Source organism: Lissotriton helveticus, chromosome 11 (genome assembly GCF_964261635.1).
Source record: "Lissotriton helveticus chromosome 11, aLisHel1.1, whole genome shotgun sequence".
Taxonomy (NCBI): Eukaryota; Metazoa; Chordata; class Amphibia; order Caudata; family Salamandridae; genus Lissotriton; species Lissotriton helveticus.
Genome location: NC_136072.1, coordinates 356,464,019 through 356,486,946, shown reverse-complemented (window position 1 = coordinate 356,486,946; position 22,928 = coordinate 356,464,019).

Genomic DNA, 22,928 nt, shown 5'->3' with positions numbered 1-22,928 from the left:
GTTTGGATTCTCCCTAAAAGGATGATCCTTCTGCTGTCGCGCTCCACAAGGTTATACAGAAAGCCCAAGCATCTATAGCCAAGTGCTTAAAAGACAACTTGAGACACTGCAATTACCACCGGGTGCTACATTACTAGAATATGTTGATGACTTACTCGTAGCAGCAGGTAATACGGAAATTTGCACCAAAGCCACCTTGTTGTTACTCCACCATCGTGCTAAACTAGGCTACAAAGTATCCAGAAATAAACTGCAGTTTTTTCGAACAGAGGTTACCTATTTAGGTCACCTCTTGTCGAAGGAGGGAAGTACATTGAATCAGGACAGAATCAAACCCATTCCCTGCACCCAAAAGGACGTGAGGGCACTCATAGGCATAGCATACTATTGTCGCCAGTGGATTCCCTACTTTTCCCTTATCATCAAACCCCTCCTCGCCCCTACCACTAAAACTACCCCATTTCCTTTACCTTGGTCCTCAGAATGACAAAGTGCATATCAACAGCTTCGAGCAGCACTCTGTTCCTCCCCTGTGCTTGGCACACCTGACTATATGAAACCATTCTTTCTCTATTTCCACGAATGAACAGGTTGTGCGCTCTCTATCCTAACTCAGCCACAGGGAGACAAACTACGCCCAAGTGCATATTTTTCTGCAGTTATGGACCCTGTGGCCAGGGCACTCCCTGGATGTTTGAGGGTGGTAGCATCAACTGCCATCTCCACCAGGCAGTCAGCAGGACTTGTCCTAGACCACAAACTGATGGTCCTAGTTCCTCATTCAGTTGATGTTCTATTGAATAAACCAAGACACAACATCTCACAAGTGCTTGTCTCACTGGTTACGAACTCACCTTGATAGCACCACATATCACGCTCAATCATTGTCTGACCTTAAACCCAGCTACCCTACTACCCTTACCTTCAAAACAACCCATTGACATGCACGAGTGCATCTTTGCCACAGAAAACCAGACAAAGGGGAGAATAGATCTTACAAACACACCCCTACCCAATCCTGAAGGCGATCTCTATGTGGATGGGTCTCGTTTTAAATGATCTGATGGCACCACCACAACAGCTTACGCCATCACTACACTACAAACCATTGTGGAGATAGTCCATATTCCCTATAAATCTGCACAAGCAGCAGAACTTAATGCATTCATTAGAGCATGTGAATTAAGTCAGGGACTGATTGTGAATATTGCCCACAATTTCGGATGTCTGTGGCAGGAAAGAGGCTTTTTGACATTACATGGCACAGCACAAAAATACAACATTGATAATTAGTTCAGAAATTATTGACAGCACTGACACTACCAAAACGCGTAGCTATAATTAAAGGTAGTGCACACCAGAAAATAGTAGATGATGTGGGCCAAGGCAATGCCTTTGCCGATAGAACAGCAAAAGACACAGTGTGCAGCCAGCAAGATAAAACTTAATATCATATTCCACAGTAGAATAAAACGCAAATGTAAATGAGGAGGTCAGGGAAATTCAACAGATGGCCACTAGGAAAGATATAGAACACTGGGAAAAGACAGGAATATTGGACAGCGAAAATTGCTGGAGAAAGGGCCCAGACAGGGACAAGTGGAAACTGCCCACTTCCTAGATACTGCCATTTGTAGCAATGGCCCATGGCCCAGCCCATGTCAGTGCTAAAAGTACAGCAACACAGTTAGAGCAGGTATGGGATCACCCAGATATTAATAAAAGAGCTGAACACCATGTTAAGCATTGCATGATATTGCTACAACACAATCCAGGGAAGGGAGTAACAACTCAAAAGGGAGTGTTCTCCCCTTTCAGTGCACCATTCGAGTTTCTACAAATGGACTTCATTGAACTTGAACAATGCCATAACTTGAAGTACGTTTTCACTTCCGTATGTGCTTTCAGTAAATGGGTTGATACCTATCCCACAACAGACAATGCTATGCACACTACTGATAAAATACTGATAAAAAAATACTTCCCTCTATATAGATTTTGTCCAATTTTATGGAGTGACAATGGGCCCCATTTCATTGGACAAGCGATCAAGCTAATAACTGACAGTTTAGGCATATATCAGAAGTTTCATGCTGCTAGCCATCTAGAATCCGCTGGATTGGTGGAGAGACATAACGAAACTCTGAAACTCAAGCTAGTGAAAGTGCAAGCATCAACGGGCCTCAAGTGGCTGGATGCCCTACCCGTAGCACTTATGTCCACTAGTGCAGTTGCCCACAGTATATCTGGCCTTACACCCAATGAGATAGTGTTTGGCAGGCCAATGAATGTGTGGGGTCTACCACGCCTGAAAGAGATTAAAGAGCTTGAATACCCTATATTATTGGATTATATGAAGAGCTGACAGACAATCTCTCTCTCTCATTCACCAACAGGTACATGACTCACTGCCAGATAACTTGCAGGGTCCTGGACAGCTGCTGCAACCTGGTGATTGGGTTCTCATGAAGAACTTCCAGCGCTCAAAGAATTTGGAGCCTCGCTGGAAAGGACCCGAGCAGGTCCTGTTGGCGACACAAATACCAGTCAGAGTAACGAACAGTTGAAATTGGATCCATGCGTCACACTGCAAAAAGGTGCCAACTAAACTGGCCCAAGCAGAAGGATCTGAGTCCGTGGACATAGTGCATAGTGCCCCCAGCAGCAAGGAAAAAACTGACCTACACTTTGCCACACCTGATGAGTTGCTTTTTGCCAAACAAACAGCAGCTGGAATAGATAGGTACAACTTGAGACCACGAAATAAGAACTGAATTGGGACACCGGGAGGTAGGGGTCCGGTGAGTATGGTCCAGTTAGAGGGCCTACTTGACAGGAGGCTCTGTGTTAGGGAAGTGGCCGAACTAGGTTTGGTGTGGTTTGGGACCTGAGTACCCTGAATCTGTGAAGTACGATGAATCCCACTATTTCCACCTTCGAGATTATGAAGCTAGTATTGAAGGACCTGAATGGAAAGAATTAAAGGACTAAGAGTGCACAAGAACGCCAATATCATCTTTGTCCACATTACAGTCCTTTGCCCAGGACTAGAAATAGAATCAGAGACAACATCCATTTGGCCGCAACGCCCACGCATGTAGTGATATAGCAGTAGCTTGACTTGGACTTCGACTACAATTCCCCACTTCTGCCCAACGGGATACTACAGGGGCCCTGAATTGGAGAAGTTTAAGAGAGCTATATATAACACCATCCTACAGGCAATTGGGAACGACGTGGTAAATTATATGAACAATTGAACGCCACCCCTGGAACTGACCCTAACGTATACAGCCAAATGGACATTCAAATACAATATACATTTCATATCAGTAGGTAATGCCGGACAACACCCACCACACGCATTATTTTCATCCTGGCCTCGACTTCCCTGCAAAAGCAAAATTGCAAGTATGTGTTTGAACAGTTTGCTCTTTCCAGCATCCTCTCCTCTTAGTTACAATTATTCTGGCCAAAGCCTGAGGGCACTCAGATGGAACATTCTCAGGTTAATTCTTGAGGTAACAGGAGAAGAGGTACAACGCAACTAGTCCCAGATGGAGGAACGATAGCCAATGTTCCACCATACTGTGCCCAAATGACCTGGAAGGAAGAAGACTATTGTTTCATTAATAGTAGCCTTTGTTTCTGTTGTTTGTATATTCATGATTGCTTGGTTGTTGCATGAAACATTCCCTGTGCACATGCTTATACCGCCAATACCCACACCTCCAGAACACCACCACTTCGACTTACCTCCTAAAGAGAAAGCCCAAAGGGAATGGTACTGGAATAACAAGTTCATCCAGACCCTTCATCAAAATCACCTTGTAGTTAACATGACTGACTGTTGAGTGTGCGGCCTGTTGCACCATTCTGCCCACCAAGCAATCCCAATCATTTCTTACCCATTTTCTATCCGAGCCTCTTGTGTATCATGGATGTTCCTAGCAAAGGAAGCATTCAATAAAAACACAACCTCTGTCAAGGCCGGGGTCCGCAATTTGGAGACAGTTTATATAGAAGCAGGTCTGGTAACGTGCCCACCACCCCATGTACTGTTACAAATATCACTGTAGCCGAACAATGCAAGGTAGAGGTGTTCAATAACTCTAGAAGGCCCACTTTTTCCAGATTAATGAAGAGAGAAGCATTCCGGCCTCTGATGGCGTTATCGCTACAAGTCATTGAGCAATAACGGATGATTTGTATAAAAGGTCTGGGGTCGATATGCCTTGGCGTTAGTACATGCCCTTTTACCATTCCCATAAACACCACCAACAGTCCAATATTTGTAGCTTCCAAGAACACATAATTCATCTGTGGCACAAGCGCATATGGGTGGTTGCCACTCGATTGGCGGGGTATCTGTTACCTAGCATTTTATCACCACCAGTTTATACAGCCCTGTCCTCTTATCACAAACGGCCACTAGTGCACCCTGCCCGATCATCTGTGAATTACGTTAAAAGATCCATTGATACTAGCGGGTGGATCAGACGATACATCGCTACAGCAGTACGTTGACTTCAATGTAGGTTATTTTTTCTTCGTCAGTCCTACAATAAATAGCAGTAGGTTCCGAAAACTAACAAGGGTGGTTGAGGCCATCGTAGATCAAATGGCGGGAGCCCTGGACAACTTAAAGGCAGAAGTTCAAGCAACTACGGTAATTACTTTGCAGAATCGTATGGTTTTAGAAGTCATCCTCGCCGACAGGGGTGGAGCATGTCGCATCATAGGAAGAAGTTGTTGTGTTTATATACCTGACAACGCCCCCAATGTTTACCAAGCCATCTCCAAACTGCATAAAATAGCTGCCGAATACACCAAGAAACCGGGACCTGGACTTGGTCAGGATGGTTCTGGGGCATCCTTACATCATGGGGTTGGAAGTTACTGATTAAAGCAGCCTGTGTTGGAAGCGATATACTCGGGTGCTGTATCTGCATTCAGTGTATGCCTCTAATATGCTTCATTTGCACATCAGCCTGCACATCTTGCATCCCTAGGAAGATAAGATTACTAGGGGTGGGCGGAATTTGCATAATTGTGTTACGCAAATCTCAGGAAACGGTAAAAAATCTCCGCTAACATGCAGAAATTCCTCGAACATGCGGAATTGCTTGTGCGCGATGCTTTTTTACTGTTCGCAATCGCTGTTTGTATGCGCGGTGGGAAATATCTCGTGAACACGCATTTTGAGAACGCGAACAAGCAAAAAATTTCACGAAGTCGCGGAATGCAGAATTTTGGGCAGTTTTGCCTTCTCCGCAGAACGCGAAATTACGCAAATTCTGCAAATTCCGCGAGCGGATCGGTATTTGCCGCCCAGGCCTAAAGAAAACAAGACACCAGCAAACAATTGATGCTCTGAATGGAGGTAGACGACTTAAAGAACATAGATGTAGGAAGCCTATATGACGATGTCATAGGAGGTGCCTAGGCACTGACTACCCAGCTACCAGCAGTGTTCCCTCTAGGCTGCGTGCGCGCGTGCACACGCACCTCCCCTGACGTCAGCGCGCACCACCTAGCGTGGAGCGGACACACAGGACATCCCTAGAGAGTCGCGACGCCCGCCGCTTTTAAAAAGCGAGCGCCGCGATCATGAGGCACTTTTCCGTGTGGCGGCAGAGCGGGCGGAGGAGTTCAGGTAAGGAGGCGGGGGGGCTGGTGGCGATTGTGGCGCTTGTGGCGCTTGCGGCGCTTACTGCTGTGTGGGGGCATGGCAGACTGTGGCCTTTTGTTTAAGTATTGCAGGAGGGCACCAAAAACGAGTGGGACAGAGGGCAGAAGGGCACCAAAAACGCGTGGGACAGAGTGCAGAAAGGCACCAAAAACGAGTGGGGCAGAGGGCAGAAGGGCACCAAAAACGATGGGACAGAGGGCAAGAGGGCATAAAGGCGCAACAACGAGTGGGACAGAGGGCAGAAGGGCACAAAAAACGAGTGGGACAGAGGGCAGAAGGGCACCAAAAATGAGTGGGGCAGAGGGCAGAAGGGCACCAAAAATGAGTGGGGCAGAGGTCAGAAGGGCACCAAAAGCGAGTGGGGCAGAGGGTAGAAAGGCACAAAAAACGAGTGGGACAGAGGGCAGGAGGGCACCAAAAACGAGTGGGACAGAGGGCAGAAGGGCACCAAAAAAACGAGTGGGACAGAGGGCAGAAGGGCACCAAAAAACGAGTGGGACAGAGGGCAGAAAGGCACAAAAAACGAGTGAGACAGAGGGCAGAAGGGCACAAAAAACGAGTGGGACAGAGGGCAGAAGGGCACCAAAAACGAGTGGCGACAGAGGGCAGAAAGGCACAAAAAATGAGTGGGATAGAGGGCAGGAGGGCACCAAAAACGAGTGGCATTTGGCGCCGCAGACACGCGAGGTTCGGTTCCTGGCGCACATAGCCATGGTTGCAGCTCACAGAGACCCTCCACTGCCCCACACAGAGGAAAATAATTAGAGGGAACATTGGCTACCAGTTCCACTCGCCCACTCTGTGAACTCTGATTAGGCATGCATGCTTTTCCGTGCTCAGTCCTCATACTCCACTGCATCCCCGAACCTACATCGCCCCCTCTGTCGACTCTGAACTTGCATGCATGTTTTTCCCAATATTATCCCACAAAATGTATTTAGCAAAGGCTAATAGGAGGGTCGGTTGAACGAGAAAATATTGTACTATGCTATGTTAGCCTGGGCTGTCATCCATTTTGTAGATTAGCCTCCATCTTGACTGTCTCTGTGTGCTTTGAACAGATATAGATCAATGGGTGCTTTCCAATATATGTTGTGCCTTTCAGCAACTTAGAAAAGCAGAAATGTTTCAGTGCAGAAATAAAAGCTTGGCCCTGTTTGAATTATGTTCCAAGCATGCAGGTGTTGGAAACCACCAGCTGTCAACAGCTACGAGCCTATTTCTGTCACTATGTGCATCATATATTTGCATTACGTAGGTGAGAGTGTAGTGTAGTTCCTATATTCCCAATAGGCTCTGCGCACTGGAATAACATAAACGATAGTTTAGACGTAGGACTTAGGTCGACTAGGTCTCTATTGAATATGTTAGACTTAATTATGAATGCCAGCTAGCTCAGAGGTCACTAGAAACTTTCTCGAGTAAACAGGAAGGTGTTAACTTTCCTGAATAGACAAGAAGGGATTAGTTTCTGACAACCGCATAAACATGACAACTTTGCTCCCTCCAGAATAAGGAGTATGCCTCCAGAGTCGCGGAAAGAATAGATAACTATTTCACTCAGTCAATCGTGCATGCTTAGTTTCATCAGAAGCGCAGAGAAATAGAGAGACGGCGTTTTCAATAAAAGAGATTATTTATTGAACAGTCTTCTTTCTCATGCAAGAGAAGTGAGTTGCCACAATTGCAATACTTGTTATAAAGTAAAGTGCGTACAGTAAAAGGAGTATTACAAAATAATACTGTAAAAGCATGGTATGGTTTCTAAGCCATACGGTATCTAAAATAGATAAAATATATACATAGATAAAACCATGACTAAACGTACTCAACTGGTGCTTCTAAGATACGCCTACCCCGATGTACCTAACCTAAGCTTAGTACGTGGAAAGGAGTAAGTGAGCTGCAGTTTAAGTTAAGATGGTTTTTGCCAAGAATCTGAATCAAGAATTCTCTAAGGGTCTAATCAGCTCCGTACCTTGTTTATAGAATGAAGGAGGTCATGTATCTCTCTCTCAGGACTCATTCTCCCGGCAACCCGCAAGGGTGACCGGAAAACACTGGAGCTGGATTTCTCAGCAGGAGAAAAGACAGCGTCTCTCTCAGTGCGTCAATGGGAGGGTCGGCTTCCTTCGGCACTTGCCACAGCAGGGCGTCGGGCAAGTAGATAGCTGATCTGCTCCAAACCACTGTGTGTTTTGCTAGGGCAGATGCTGGTATATTTATACCTGGAAGGTGCCGAGTTTGACGTAAGGTTGGACATAAGACGTCACTAAGAACTCGCAGTTCTAGGACAAATCAATACAGAAGCAGGGGGAATTCCTGGGCTGCTGGAGGCTTGGTTTGTTTAAGAACGCGTTGTACTTTCTAGGAGTCTATGGGAGTAGCCCTTCCGTATTTGGACTGCATTGGCTATGACTTACTATGGATATGATTCTTATGCCTTTATAAGGATATGATTTGTTATAACCACATAAGGGCATAAATCGGGAATATTTAAATAGGTTCCTAGATACGTTTACAACACCCACTCCACGTATAATGTCCATCATTACAAAAATACTAAGCAATTTTAAACATATGACTATGCATGTGTTTTCCATCCCACCCCAAAATACATAAAAATGCATTTGAAATGGTATTTACACGAAAAAATGAGTAATATACTGTACGTTTTCAAGCAGAGGTATCATTCAGATAATGCATATATAGTATGTTGAAATATTGGCTTAATGAATCACGAAAATTACATTTATGAAATGGCTCTTAATACAGAAGAGAAGGTCGAGACCATTTTGTCACATATTTATACAAGATTGTACATGTGCTAGAGGCTGAATCAAAATACTGTCTCGAGAGTTTCAAAATAGAAATCTTGTTCTCTAAGAATAGTTCTACTTTAAGCAGAGTATCATGTGCCCAAAAAAAGGTAAATATTTTGGAAACGGGGAAAAATAATTTCGCTTTCAGGGCAAAAAATAGTTCCACAGTTTTTTAGAAGTTCTGTTATTCAAAATTGAAGGTCGAATTCAGAGTTCAGGGAACGCTACGTGCTCAAAAGTTATTCTCGTTGTTAGGAGAGAACATTAACTCAGATAGACTGGCAAAGCATTAGTCTACAACAGTTGGTGAAAGTTGGACCGAGTCCGAAAAAGTAGAAATAGTGCCGATATGAGAAGCATTGCTGTCATCGGTGTTCAGATCAGCAATGGTCACAGAAGGTTGTACCTGTGTGCCGCTTTCATCTCGTACCTCACTGTCACCTAATCGTAATGGTGAGGTCTCAACGAATGCCGTCATCAGAATAGGTAACCACTGGGGACAACACGTTGCATGAGCCGTTACCGAACCAAGCAAAGTATCGATATCCAAAGGTACTGCTGATGGTAGTGTGAGACAGATGTCCAACACGCATTCTTCTCCGCATAGCAGGCATCGTAAACAGGTAGGATGCAATCTTGCCAGATTGGTCTGAATGAAAGAAACCAGGTAGTATTCAGATCTCTTAGCCAAGCCAAGCCGAGTACTTTAGTTATCCTTTCTGGGTATCTCATCGCTAGGATCGTTTCTTCCATGGTAGCCTGAGTTTTGTTTGTGGCTGGATTTGCCATATCGGAGCAGAAGGAACAAAAATAAAATTCCTGCTACGAGTCCCAAGATGAGAGGCAGGCCGCCAAACACAGAGTGCACGAAATTTGGGAAGATGCTCAGGACTGCTTCAAAGGGTGTTAACAGTCCCGAAAAAATTGTCTTAAATACATGTGCGATGCCACTGGTATCAGACATGTTTAAAATTTGACCTAACATTTCTACGAAATGCACGGGACAATTTGTTGATAATAATGCATGTATCTCTGCCGCTGTCCTTGCAACTTGCAGATCATACGTCTCTCTAGACGTGGTTAAAAGCACAGTTGTTTGTAAAAGAATGGATTTCATTCTGCTTAAAGTATCAATTCGAATAGAAGAGATATTCAGAGAAGGCCATATCGTTGCCTCCTTGTCTGGTTTGCTGTTTGGATACAATACTTGCATACAGCAAGTGACCATGGAAGTTACACTGACAAATAGGCCCTTCCTGGCACCATGCCACAACAGCTGCGGTCACTTATTATAACGTAACTGCTGTTGGAAAGTTGTCTGAAAAAAGGCTCTATCTGTGTAGCCGGGGTGCCGTGCAGGTGGCATGAAAGGTTATTTGATGAACCTTCGCAGGCTCCATGCAAGTTAATTCCTTGACACAGAAGTGTACCGCTTAGTGAATTTTTACAGTTGTTACCACTAAGAAATACCTCTTTTTTCCCCCCACTGTAACATTTATGTGTATAAGGTAGATTCCAGGTCGACTTGATGTAACCTTTACCCAACCTTTCATACAGGCCCGCTGGTATATGTTTTGGGAAATATTGAAACTGAAAAGTCGTTATCGGAATTGTAATTGTGCCATGTATTATCCATTTAATGATGGGTCTTTCAGAGACTGTCAATGGCAATCATTCTAGTTTTTCAACGCTCAGCACCGTACAGTCTGCTCCTTTTTGTGCCAAAGAGATTTGTTTATCAGTAAGGTTAAAGATAGAAAATAATGACGTTGTGTTGATTAGACGCCATGGCACGTAGCCTGAACGGAGGTTTTGTAACGTCCAGCCTAACTGTACAATAGAACGCAATTGGGACTGGCCATGTTGTAACATTGAAAGGTAAACGCAGCAGCGTGTGCACTCAGTGATCAATCTTAGTAAATATTTAAATAAGGCTCTTAATCAAATTTTACATTGCGTGCAAGAGGTGAAAGGCCCTGCTGGATCTTTAGGCTGAAAGCAACATGAACATCCGGGAAATTTTCCAGGGACCTGATGCACTGCAAAATTCACTCAAACGAGTGTAAACCATGAGTTTCCATGCAATTAAATAAGTTTTTCAAACATTAACCAAATTAAACAGAGGTGTTCATTCATTTAAACAATTCAATTGGATATCACAGACATCGACATCATGTTTTTGTTGCTCGATGGATGTTTAATGAGAGTTCTTCTGAAGTTGTTGTATAGTCACAAAATCAAGTACAGGAGCAACACATGCAATTATACATCCCAATGCATTTCGGGCTGAACAAACAGCCCTTCGTCAGGGGAATCTATGAAGTGATAATAATACATATTATTCAACAATATCAGCAGTGGTATCATGGCGAATCATTAAATGAGGTCAAGAAATCTTTCCAATATGAGGTGCAACACATCAGTGTGGAATGTGGATTGTGAGCGATCGAAAGAAAGACCCATAATGTCAAAAAAGTAACCAACGGAAACCAGCCTCGTGAAATGAGTTAGAACAAAATGAAGAGCAGCCACGGAATTCGTAGAGGAGAGTCAAGCTGAAAATGCAGCATGAAAACGAGCAAAGAACCATGCATATGTGGTGAAACCGACGCCAGAAAAGACGGGTGAAAAAGTTAGGTAAAAAAAGGACAAGCCTCCCCTGAGACCCATAGTCTCGGGCTGTGGTTCCATCCATGACACCCTAGGACGGTACCTAGACGCATTCCTCCAACTCATTGTGCAATCAAGCAACACATACATACAAGATACCACACATCTTCTCAACATCTTCAGAGAAATCACGATCCCCACAGACAGACAGATATGGTTGTGTACTGTTGACGTTGTTGCGTTGTACACCTCCATCCCACATCTGGAAGGGATGGAGGCAATAGAATGGGCCCTTTTGAGAACAGACACACAGCGAGCCAACCAAACATTCTTAATGGAGATCCTACACTTCTGTTTATTCCACAGCTACTTCAACTGGTAAGGACGTTATTTTCTACAGTCAAATGGTACATCCATGGGCTTTTCAGGAGCAGGCAGTTTGTTCGGCCCGAAATGCATTGGGATGTATAATTGCACGTGTTGCTCCAGTACTTGATTTTGTGACTATACAACAACTTCAGAAGAACACTCATTAAACATCCATCGAGGAACAAAAACATGATGTCCATGTCTGTGATATCCAATTGAATTGTTTAAATGAACGAACACCTCTGTTTAATTTGGTTAATGTTTGAAAAACGTATTTCATTGCATGGAAACTCATGGTTTACACTCGTTTGAGTGAATTGTGCAGTGCATCAGGTACCTGGAAAATTTCCCGGATGTTCATGTTGCTTTCAGCCTAAAGGTCTAGCAGGGCCTTTCACCTCTTGCACGCAATGTAAAATTTGACTAAGAGTCTTATTTAATTATTTACTAAGATTGATCACTGAGTGCACACGCTGCTGCATTTACCTTTGAGTTTTACGTATTCCTGCCTAGCAGACAGCAATTGCACCACCCTGAATAGAGTTCTAAAATCACATGATGGCCACATTTGATGATATTCTTCACTTAACAGAGAATATAGCTCACACTAAAGTATATTCAACAGAAGAAGCGGCAGACATTTATGGCCCCATTAAAGAGGTCAGGAAATTCGATGCCACTTCAGGCCCCGTCCAGCAACAGATCAAACAACTTGAATATTTATTGAGACACGAGATCAATCAGCGTCTGCATGCCACTACCCTTATACAATATCACCGGGCCAGCCTCATCCCCAGGGGGTTACGCCTGGCAATAAAACCCATGCTTTTTAAAATGAACAAAAAATTCATGGATTAATGGTACGCTATTTTAAATAAGTGTTCCCTCGACCTAATTCTTTTAATCGTAGAGGAACTCTCACAAGTCCTGACAGGATTAGAATCAGAAATCAAAGACTTGCAGAATAATCTGACACAGCGAATGGAAGCAGAACTATGGTCAACTACTCTAGAGGAGATTAACACTAGACTAGATGGTTATTCTAAAGATATTCATGAACGCAAGGTACGCAAATTTCGTCGAGACACTATTGATTACAAGCTTGACGAAGTCTATTTGTGAAAAACAAAAAACTACAAACTTAGGGGTCTAGATAAGGATTCAATCGTAATCCTCTGTTCGTCAAAACCCTATCGGTAGTACAGGGGTACGAACACAACCATAATACTTACAAACCAGATCACAAGATGTGAAGAACCAGTAACGTGAGTCACCCCTGGTGTAGGATTCCCATCAATAGTCTTGTAATGATCAATATTATCATTTGGAAGTCCTTATCGGGTATTGTGTCTCTAGATCATTGAGACCGGCATACCCCGATAACCAGATGCGGGGTAGCGACCCACAATCACTTGGTACTACCACATAGTGTTGATATGATGGGAAGTGCAGTGTAAGCAAAAAAAGGGTAAGTGGTGAGCTTAAAAAAGGATAGGGAACTCAACCCTGAAAACTTTAATAATTGTTGGCCCCTTCCTTAATAAAAACAAGAACAGTATAATATCGTCATCGCAGTCCAAACAAATAGCTGCGAGGAGACCAACATGTTTCAGCCACTAAGGGATAACTCCTTCGGCTTTCGTCAGGGTCTCTGTTCTAAAATAATACTACTGCATCAGTTGTGAATAAAGTGTGAAAAATAAGAAAAAAACACACAAGTGGAAAACCAGTAAAGGATATAATGTTCCTTCGACTGTGTCAACTCCTCTCTTCGGAACCTGGTTGTATATTTACTGTTTAGGGAGGACAAACATACAGGAAAATCACAATCCGCTATACTGGTCTGAGGAAAACATATTAAATTGTTCCATAAAAAATGTAAATGCTTGCTTACTCACCCAGAGTGTCCGGGGAGTGGACCTCACCTCTTCCTGGACCTGGCTCAGGATATATGAGACCCCGCTCTACAATAACAAACCCAACTACGTCAAATACAAAGCCCAGAAGCCCAGACAAGATACTGCTCTGGCGATGTATACATCTACGTAGTCCACGGTGTTCTATACATGGAGCTAATTAACACCCATCAACAGGTTCACACACAACCTCCATCCACCTCCCTGTCAACTATAGGCTAAACGAAAACTGCTATATGCACAGCTACTTAATTACTACATATGTCTGGCACAATGCACACCTCCAGTGTTAGGCTAGCAACGCAGGTAATCATACCTGTCCGTCGGTATCTCCGGCTGTAACTGAGTCAGGGGGAGGCCCAGTCACCTGTGAGTTATGGCTACTTGACTGTTAAGCTTGGCACCACACAGCCAACCACTAACTGCGGGGGCGTGGCTTGCCCGATCGCCATCCCCCTCGCGATCGCACCTTTAACTGTACAATTATATACACCTGCCGCTTACCTACTTAGTAATACTTGCTGGAGGTCTCGGGAACTAGTAATGCCCCACTCTTGGCAATGCCCTGTCTCCCAAACATGCCCAACCGCGCGCGCGTGTTCTCGCGTGTATTGCCGGTCTCGAACTACCGAATGACGTCACGTCATTCAAAAATGTAGTTCTATCTACGGGACGTCCTTCCGCATTGCTGGTGGAGCGAGGCGGAGCGCCGTCTCATGCCACAACTCGCACACACAACAGGTATGCCTGATTATAATACCACACACTCAAGAAGTATGGACTTGTAAACTCGGCCATTTACACAAGTAGCAACAGGCACCTTCAGCCAGGGCTGCCTGCAAAGCCCGTGCCTACGGATAGGCGGTAAAGAACTACAAAATGACGTCATGACATTAGTAAATGTAGTTTTCTAGATTATAAGTGTTATAAGGCTGAACTTGCTTCCGCGCAAGTGCTAGGACGCAATTGCTCTCAACCATTGGCACATATGTCATTAGACATACCAGAATAACAAGTGCCATGTAAACGTAGCAAGGCGCACTCGCTATCATATGGTACACCTCTGGGTCGAGCCTCGATATTAGCGCGTGTACGGGCATAAAGTAAGGCTGCAGAAAGGTTATACCAAACGTAGACAAAGAGTATTAGTAAAAAAGCGGACCCCTATCTTGTTAAGGGTTCTTTAAGGATATAGTCGCTATAAACAACTACCCTGAGAACAGTGATCGCCATCACATATGCCCAAAAGAAATACTGAATAAGTCATCCTGAATAAGTCATCAGACTACCCTACCATGCGCGAGACGCTGGAAAAGGATATCGCCGGTGCCAAGCCTCAGACCCCAAACCCCAAACCAAATATGTATGAAGGAATCATATGTAGTGGATGACGCTCAAAAGAAGAATCATGTTATGTCCAAACACAAATCCTAAAGAATCTGTTCACCGGTCTGACCAACGCATAACCCTGAATAAATACATGGGTAGAATAAACAAGTGCTCAGGACAGGGCGAACCACGGAATGTCATCGTTCAGCCCTTGTTTGTCTGTCCCCAATTTGAACACCCACTTTTGTTCCCGAATGAAAAGATATCTGGACACATCGCTCACATGTGGTGGAATGTGTGGTTTCTCAAGAACATGCCATTTAAAGTCTGTCTCGGCATGATTACATGTGATAAAGTGCTTGGTAAGTTTAGAGATGTCTTTCTTACAGCGGAAAGTACTTTTGTGTTCCTGCATCCTCACACGCACCTTTCTCGTGGTCATGCCCACGTATCTTTCATTGCACGTGCAAGTAATCAGGTAGATCAAGTTAGCGCTGTTGCAGTTTGTAAACTGCCGCAACTCCCAAGGCTTGTCTGTCCCAATGTCCACGCTCATGATTTTAGTTGTTAGAGGGCAAATGGAACAGCCCCCGCAGGGGTGGTGCCCTACCACCGGCGGGAGGTCCCATAGTGTGCCTAGCTCTCTCCTGGGTGTGGCTTTAGGTCGTGTGTGTACCAAACGATCCCTCAGGTTAGTTGAGCGTTTAAAGGCAAAAAGCGGAAAGGGGATCTTGTCTTTGCCACTGTTCAAAATTCTCCAGTGCTTTCTAATCACTTTTTGAACATAGTTCGATTTCGTGTTGAACGTGCTCACTAAAGTCAGACGATCCAGTGGTGGTTTGTCTGTACGTGGTTCTAACAGAGCATCACGATGATTGTTGGCTGCTCGTTTAAATAAACGTTGGACCAATTTCTTGGGGTAGTGTCTCTCTAGCCCTGCAATAGATTGTGTTTTTCGAAGTCTATTCGTGGGCTGAAGTATACGCTCAGAAACGCACATGGAATCAACCAGGCAAAACGTCTTCTGAAGAAAGTGTAGTATCGGACACTGACACCCAAATGACACGCCCCCCTATTCCATCAAACATAGGAGCAAGCACAGTGTCTACTACAGACAAAAGTGCACCTAGCGGTAGTTCTACCTCCCAGACGGCTTTTTTGTCCACCAGCCCCGACGCAAACCAACCACCCCAAGGTCTCAACTTCACAAAACCAGGAGAGGACACCGGTTCAGGAAAACCCAGCCGGAGGAAGAAACATTAGTAGTTAATATCTCCTCCAAACAACTTACGAAACAACAAACTCAGGTGCTGAATAAAGGATGCTCTTTTGTTCCCACTAACCAAGCCAGGAGTTTAGACGCACAAATTGACGTATTTAAATTTACTCGTAAACTGCGATTACGTCATTTTTTTCTCCACTCTTGATATCAATCCACCTAGCCTTGATGACACAGAATACCAAGAGTTCAGACCTAAGAGTACGTTCATTTCACCTATCTCCCATAAGACCATAGATCTTTTTGAAACTCTAGTCAAGCAAGACATTGCCAAAATACCACAACAGACCAAATCTCCATCTAACCTTAGTCCCGGAGAAAAGTCAGCATTACGCACACTCCAGGCCAACACCATGTTACATTTCACCAAGGCTGACAAAGGTGGAGCCTTGGTAATTATGGATAAGTCTCAATATGTATGCAAGGTTGAAAGTATGATACAGGATACCACCACATATCTACCTTTACCCAAAGACCCCACAAATAAGTTTCAGGTGGTCTTAGATACCATTCTTACGAATGCTCTTGAAATGAAATGGATCAACAATAAAACAAAAGAGTACCTGTTCTCCAGATTCCCTCGTAGACCAAGGCTCTACACGGTGCCAAAAATACACAAATCATTGTCAGCCCCTCCCCTGAGACCCGTAGTCTCGGGCTGTGGTTCCATCCATGACACCCTAGGACGGTACCTAGACACATTCCTCCAACCCATTGTGCAATCAAGCAACACATACATACAAGATACCACACATCTTCTCAACATCTTCAGAGAAATCACGATCCCCACAGACAGACAGATATGGTTGTGTACTGTTGACGTTGTTGCATTGTACACCTCCATCCCACATCTGGAAGGGATGGAGGCAATAGAATGGGCCCTTTTGAGAACAGACACACAGCGAGCCAACCAAACGTTCTTAATGGAGATCCTACACTTCTGTTTATTCCTCAGCTACTTCAACTGGCAAGGACGTTATTTTCTACAGTCAAATGGTACATCCATGGGCTTTTCAGGAGCCCCCATCTACGCTAACATCTTTATGATGAAGTTAGAACAGGAACATATACTCTCACAACCCCAATGGAGCACCCACCTGCTCGCTTTCAAAAGATACATCGATGATATCCTCATTGTATGGCAAGGCACCTTTGAGGATCTTCAAAACAATTTAACACAGCTCAACACCATCAATCCAAGAATCCAATTTACACATCATATAGATGCATCACAAATTCCATTTCTGGATGTTATGATCACCACATCTCATGGGAGTATTGAGACTTCCATTTTCTCCAAACCCACTGACAGGAATAATGCTTTAGCTTACCAAAGTTTTCACCCTTGGTCACTAAAAAGGCACCTTCCTTACTCTCAGTTCCTTTGAATCAAACGGATTAATTCAGATCACACCACTGGCATGCAGACGATTGAGGTCTTCAAGGATAAATACAGACAGAGAGGTTACCCTGACACTATCCTTGAACAAGCAGCTACTCGAGGCTCCACGGTAGCTTGCGAAGCTCTCTTAAAGAAAAAAACGGAGCCCAGAACGGCTTCTAGAGAAGTGTTTGTATCAACCTTCTCAACGCAATCAAAACTAGTGAAAACTACCATACTAAATTGATGGTTCTTACTACAATCTGAACCAGATTTCAGGGGCATGTTTAGTTCGCCACCGCTTTTCGCATACAAAAGAGCACGTAATCTTAAGGAAGTTCTCAACACAACTCTCCCCAAATCAAAGGCACAGCACAAAGGTTTGCTTAAATGCATGAATTGCTCCAATTATAATAATGCCATCATTGGCAAAACCATCAACCATTCAAGGTCAGGCAAACCTATTGCTCTCAAATACACAGCTACTTGTAACAGCAATTATGTTGTGTATTACATAAAATATCCCTGTGACCTTTATTATGTAGGGAAGACAGAACGCAGCTTGCGTATTCGTCATAACTGAACACAAGAGCCGTATACGTACACAGAATGCGAATTCTCCATTAGCTCAACACTGGCTCAAGTGCAGGCATAACTTCGCTCAACTAAAATTCGGCATCCTAGAGGTCATTGAGCCTAATCCTGAACATGATCGAGCGCAGGCACTATCACAGCGAGAATCACACTGGATCTGGTTTATGCAGACCCTGACCCCCACAGGGCTAAATGACAAATTCGAATTAGCATGCTTTCTGTAATCTTTTACTACTGTGCCGTTCACAGCATGTTTGCACTAGGATTCTTTCAAATCATTTTTTGAAGATTGTGCACACGTTAAGTGGCAGCTTCTAGTGTTCACACCTGTCATTGTGTATATTTCGAAGCACCAGCAAATATAATGTTTGTTTGTCATGTTCAGTTTTATCTTAGCCTGGATTTAACCTGAAGTGCATTTTAATAAAGTTTCAACATGTTTTTGAATTTAGCACACATCATACGCACTCTTTTCGGTGAATCTCTCAGTTCATTCACTTTAAGCATCAACACCACGGCATCCCCTCACTTAAGATGGCGACTACCACGCTAGTCTTCATTCCATTTCTATACCCAAATATAGGAAGTCTGTCCCACTTCCGGCACTCCTAGACTCGTAGGAACTTTCCGGCCACCGGTTTACAGACAAGTTACACTTCTGGGTGAGTCCCTGTTTGCCACACCATGCTCCTTTCACAGAGACTGTTGTGTCGATCACTCTTATCTAAATGCTTCCCCTTACCCATTTTTGCAGGGACGCCAGACCTTCTTCTGATCTTGATTACACACCGCGTTAGTACAGAGCGGGTGAGTTTATGTCATTGTAATCTTTACCACGCTTCACCATAATGCGCTTTTTGCCCACTAAAGTTGATTCATATATTTTTTTCAGTTGGCTTCACATTCGGAAAACGAACTAAGCCTCATATTCACATTAAAGGACCTCCCTGAGCGCCCCTCCGTTCCTTCCAGTAAGCGCTGAACACCGCATGTTAACAGCTCGTTCACATGTTGCACTCTGGTTTGTCCTTTTTTTACCTAACTTTTTCACCCGTCTTTTCTGGCGTTCGGTTTCACCACATATGCATGGTTCTTTGCTCGTTTTCATGCTGCATTTTCAGCTTGACTCTCCTCTACGAATTCCCTGGCTGCTCTTCATTTTGTTCTAACTCATTTCACGAGGCTGGTTTCCGTTGGTTACTTTTTTGACATTATGGGTCTTTCTTTCGATCGCTCACAATCCACATTCCACACTGATGTGTTGCACCTCATATTGGAAAGATTTCTTGACCTCATTTAATGATTCGCCGTGATACCACTGCTGATATTGTTGTATAATATGTATTATTATCACTTCATAGATTCCCCTGACGAAGGGCTGTTTGTTCAGCCCGAAATGCATTGGGATGTATAATTGCATGTGTTGCTCCTGTACTTGATTTTGTGACTATACAACAACTTCAGAAGAACTCTCATTAAACATCCATCGAGCAACAAAAACATGATGTCGATGTCTGTGATATCCAATTGAATTGTTTAAATGAATGAACACCTCTGTTTAATTTGGTTAATGTTTGAAAAACGTATTTCATTGCATGGAAACTCATGGTTTACACTTGTTTGAGTGAATTGTGCAGTGCATCAGGTCCCTGGAAAATGTCCCGGATGTTCATGTTGCATGTTGTAACATTAGCATATCCTGTTCTATTATATCAATAGCAGATGATACAATGCTGTCCAGTGAATAAATTCTGGAGGACAGAGTCGTTAACCCATTGTCCACTACAGACAGTGATTTTTCCAAATTAATACGATCAATTTCTCGTATTTTTTCAGCAGTTTCAATTTGTGTTACTTTCCAAGCTTTGTTGTGAGCAGCGTATATACCGGCGTATATGAACAATTTTTGACGCTGTTTGCGAGGTCCCAATATGAAATCTCGCAAGTCAGCACCTTCTTTAAGTAAAGTCAAGTGTTGCTTAATTTCAGGCAGTGTGGATTTCGGTAGCCATTCGAGGTATAGTTTCCCTACACTGTATGTTGTAATTATCCCTGGATGTTGTCTCTGGGAATATCTTGGGTCTGGCCTGTCCTGTTTGAACCCCTGTCTTTTATTCAGGAATCTATCTTGACAGTTATTAGTGTCTGTGGGCCAGATCAACCATTTTCTCCAATCAGGATTTGTTCTGTTTTGTTGTAAAATATGGGATACGTCTATTTCCGCATCTGTAGAGCTATTACTATCAGGTATGGGCTTTGGTATAGACGGTTTGTTTAAGTCCTTTATCTTGGCTAGGCCAAGACAGGTTGTTTGTTGAATGGTGTCATTCAGGAACATTATTTGTTCTGGATCATGCAGGCTCTTAATAATGATTCTAGACCTTGTACCTGCCAAGCTTTTGTACCCCAGACAGTTTTTGTCTCAATGTTGTTTTTCCAAAATTCAAAACCAAATGTAGACTTTTTTCCTAAAATGTTGTGGAATATATCAATTTAGTGTTTGTCAACATGTTTTTTATTCCTGTCTTATTTAAAACCTTAAAATAAAACGTTTCTGGATCAGTGATATTAAACCCTGAGAAGTATGGGAATTTCTCATAAAATGTTTTCGAGCTGCCTTTTGGCGGTGTTGGACAATGTTCCCATTGATTATAAGCAAAAACATTTCTAGGATTAGCAGATTTATGCAAATAGTGATGCCCATAATGATTAAAGCAATACATTTCTTCATAGTTTGATGAGCCTTCAAAATATTCATGTTCTGTAAATTTTGCTGACCTTTCTAAATCTGACATCATATTATTAATATTTTCAAAGTCCCAATGATCAGAGAAAGTACTAGGTGATACAAAGTCACTTAATGAAACCTTGAACTGATGTGGATATTTCAACAGTTTAACCGGGCCATAGATGTTGTAATCAGTAGCGTCCCATGCTACACCACCAGGTATAGGAATGTTTGTGATGTTTACTGATGATAGTTCTCATTTTTGAATGTGAGAAGATCTGTGAGGCTTTAGGACCAAGTTGATGTTCTGACTTGCTGTGTACATTGTACTGTATTTTCCTTCAATCATTCTTCCCAAGCTTAAAACCAAAATGAGCCAGAGTAGGAGAAAAAGTACACCTAACACAATCCATAATTCAATCCATGGTGAAATCAGATATGTTTCTTTGAGTTGATGAAAGAGTTCAGTCATTTTTTCTTTGAAAGTTTTAGTTGCTGGCGTTTCTTTTTTTTTTTTTGCAGAGTTTTATATAGCGCGAACTAGACCCGCACTGAATCAGGTATCAGAGCGCTTTACATAGCACCAGTTACGTTACATGAGGACACGCATTTATTTTTAGGCACGGGGAGATTAAGTGATTTGCCCAGAATCACAGGAGGTTTTTGGCATCGTTACCGTGACTTGAACCCAGATCCCCAGGTCTGAGGTCGAGCGCCGTAGCCGAAATTGATGAAGTAGCCAGATGCAGTTCTGTCAATTGTTGGAAAAGCTTCCGGATTTTCATTAATCTTTGCAGTTGTATAGTCAGAGGCTACATCATTGTAGATTGGTGTCTCTTGACGAACTGTTGTAATTTGGGTTTCAAGAGGCACAAGTTCCATGGCTTTGTTGCATAGTCCGTTTTTATTCACTGCAGGTTTATCAAATGTGATTAGTCTCTCAGTTTGAACCTCTTGAATTGTAGCAAGGTTTGGTCTTCTGCTAATTCTTGGGAGTCCACTGGGCCTACTACTTTTTATTGGCCACATGATTGTGGTTTTACCAGGTCGATTGGTACAACTCTGTTCTCCTTTTTACCAGCAAGGGGCGGTAGTACTACTGATCTTGTTCCGCTGATAGCTAAGACAGGTACTGCTTTTCTGTAAGAAGGCCCAAATTCCTTCTTCACCGTGATCTTTTCTCTGACCAGATCCCCAATCTTTGGAATCCAGACAGATCTTGCTGGGACAGGTGGTTTTTCTTCAGTGGCCATTGGCTTTAGCTTTGTGTTACTTAGACTTCTTCTTGTTTCATTTAAGTGCTGTAAAACAGCCAAACGATCTTTGATATCAAAGGTTTTTTGTTCTACCACTGAAGTCTGGCTATCGAGATCTTCGATTATCATTCTAGTACCAAACAAAAGTTCATACGGAGTGATTCCCCCCAGAGAATGTCTTGGCAGATTATTAAGACTACGTTGGACACTTGTTGGATGTTTGACCCACCCATAGTCCACATTTGTAAAGCGCACAATCACCCGTAAGGGTCTCTAGGCGCTGGGGGCCGTCGGGAAGATTAAGCGAGCTATTGCCCAGAGTCACATGGTGCTGGGCTAACCTGCCGCCGGAGCCGGGGATCGAACCGTGGTCCCCAGATTCCAGCGTCAGTCGCCCTGGCCGCGGCGCCACACCTCTCCCTGTCCCCATCACCCGAACCTAATACCCTCGCTGTTATAGATTGCTTTATGTCACGTTTTTTTCTCTCCATTACCGCATTTACCTCGGGATGGAATGGACTAGAGTACCGCAATGCAATGCCCATGCTGGCCACGGCCTCTTTGTAAGCTCGAGAGCTAAACGCAGGACCCTGGTCAGAATGTAGCATGCCAATTGCCTATGTGCCGATAAAGACTCGCAAATCTTTTATGACAGTTCTGGCGTCAGCCGAGCGCTGGGGCCACATCTAAATGAATCTTGTCCTAATATTTATGGGATCGCATTTTTCCGTATGAATGTCTGCGTGTAGATAGCCTAATGCTGTCTAATAGAGGTGTCTGGGCTGCTATCTGGTCCGGTTCACAACTGCGATCTCTGTTGCAGTCCTTACAATCCATTGCAAAGTTATAAATTTGCACGCTCATCCCCGCCACCAGTATTGTGATTGTAATTCTATTAGAGATTTCAAGATCTCTTGGTGCCTCAGACCCATTCCCATGTGTGCTTCTTGAA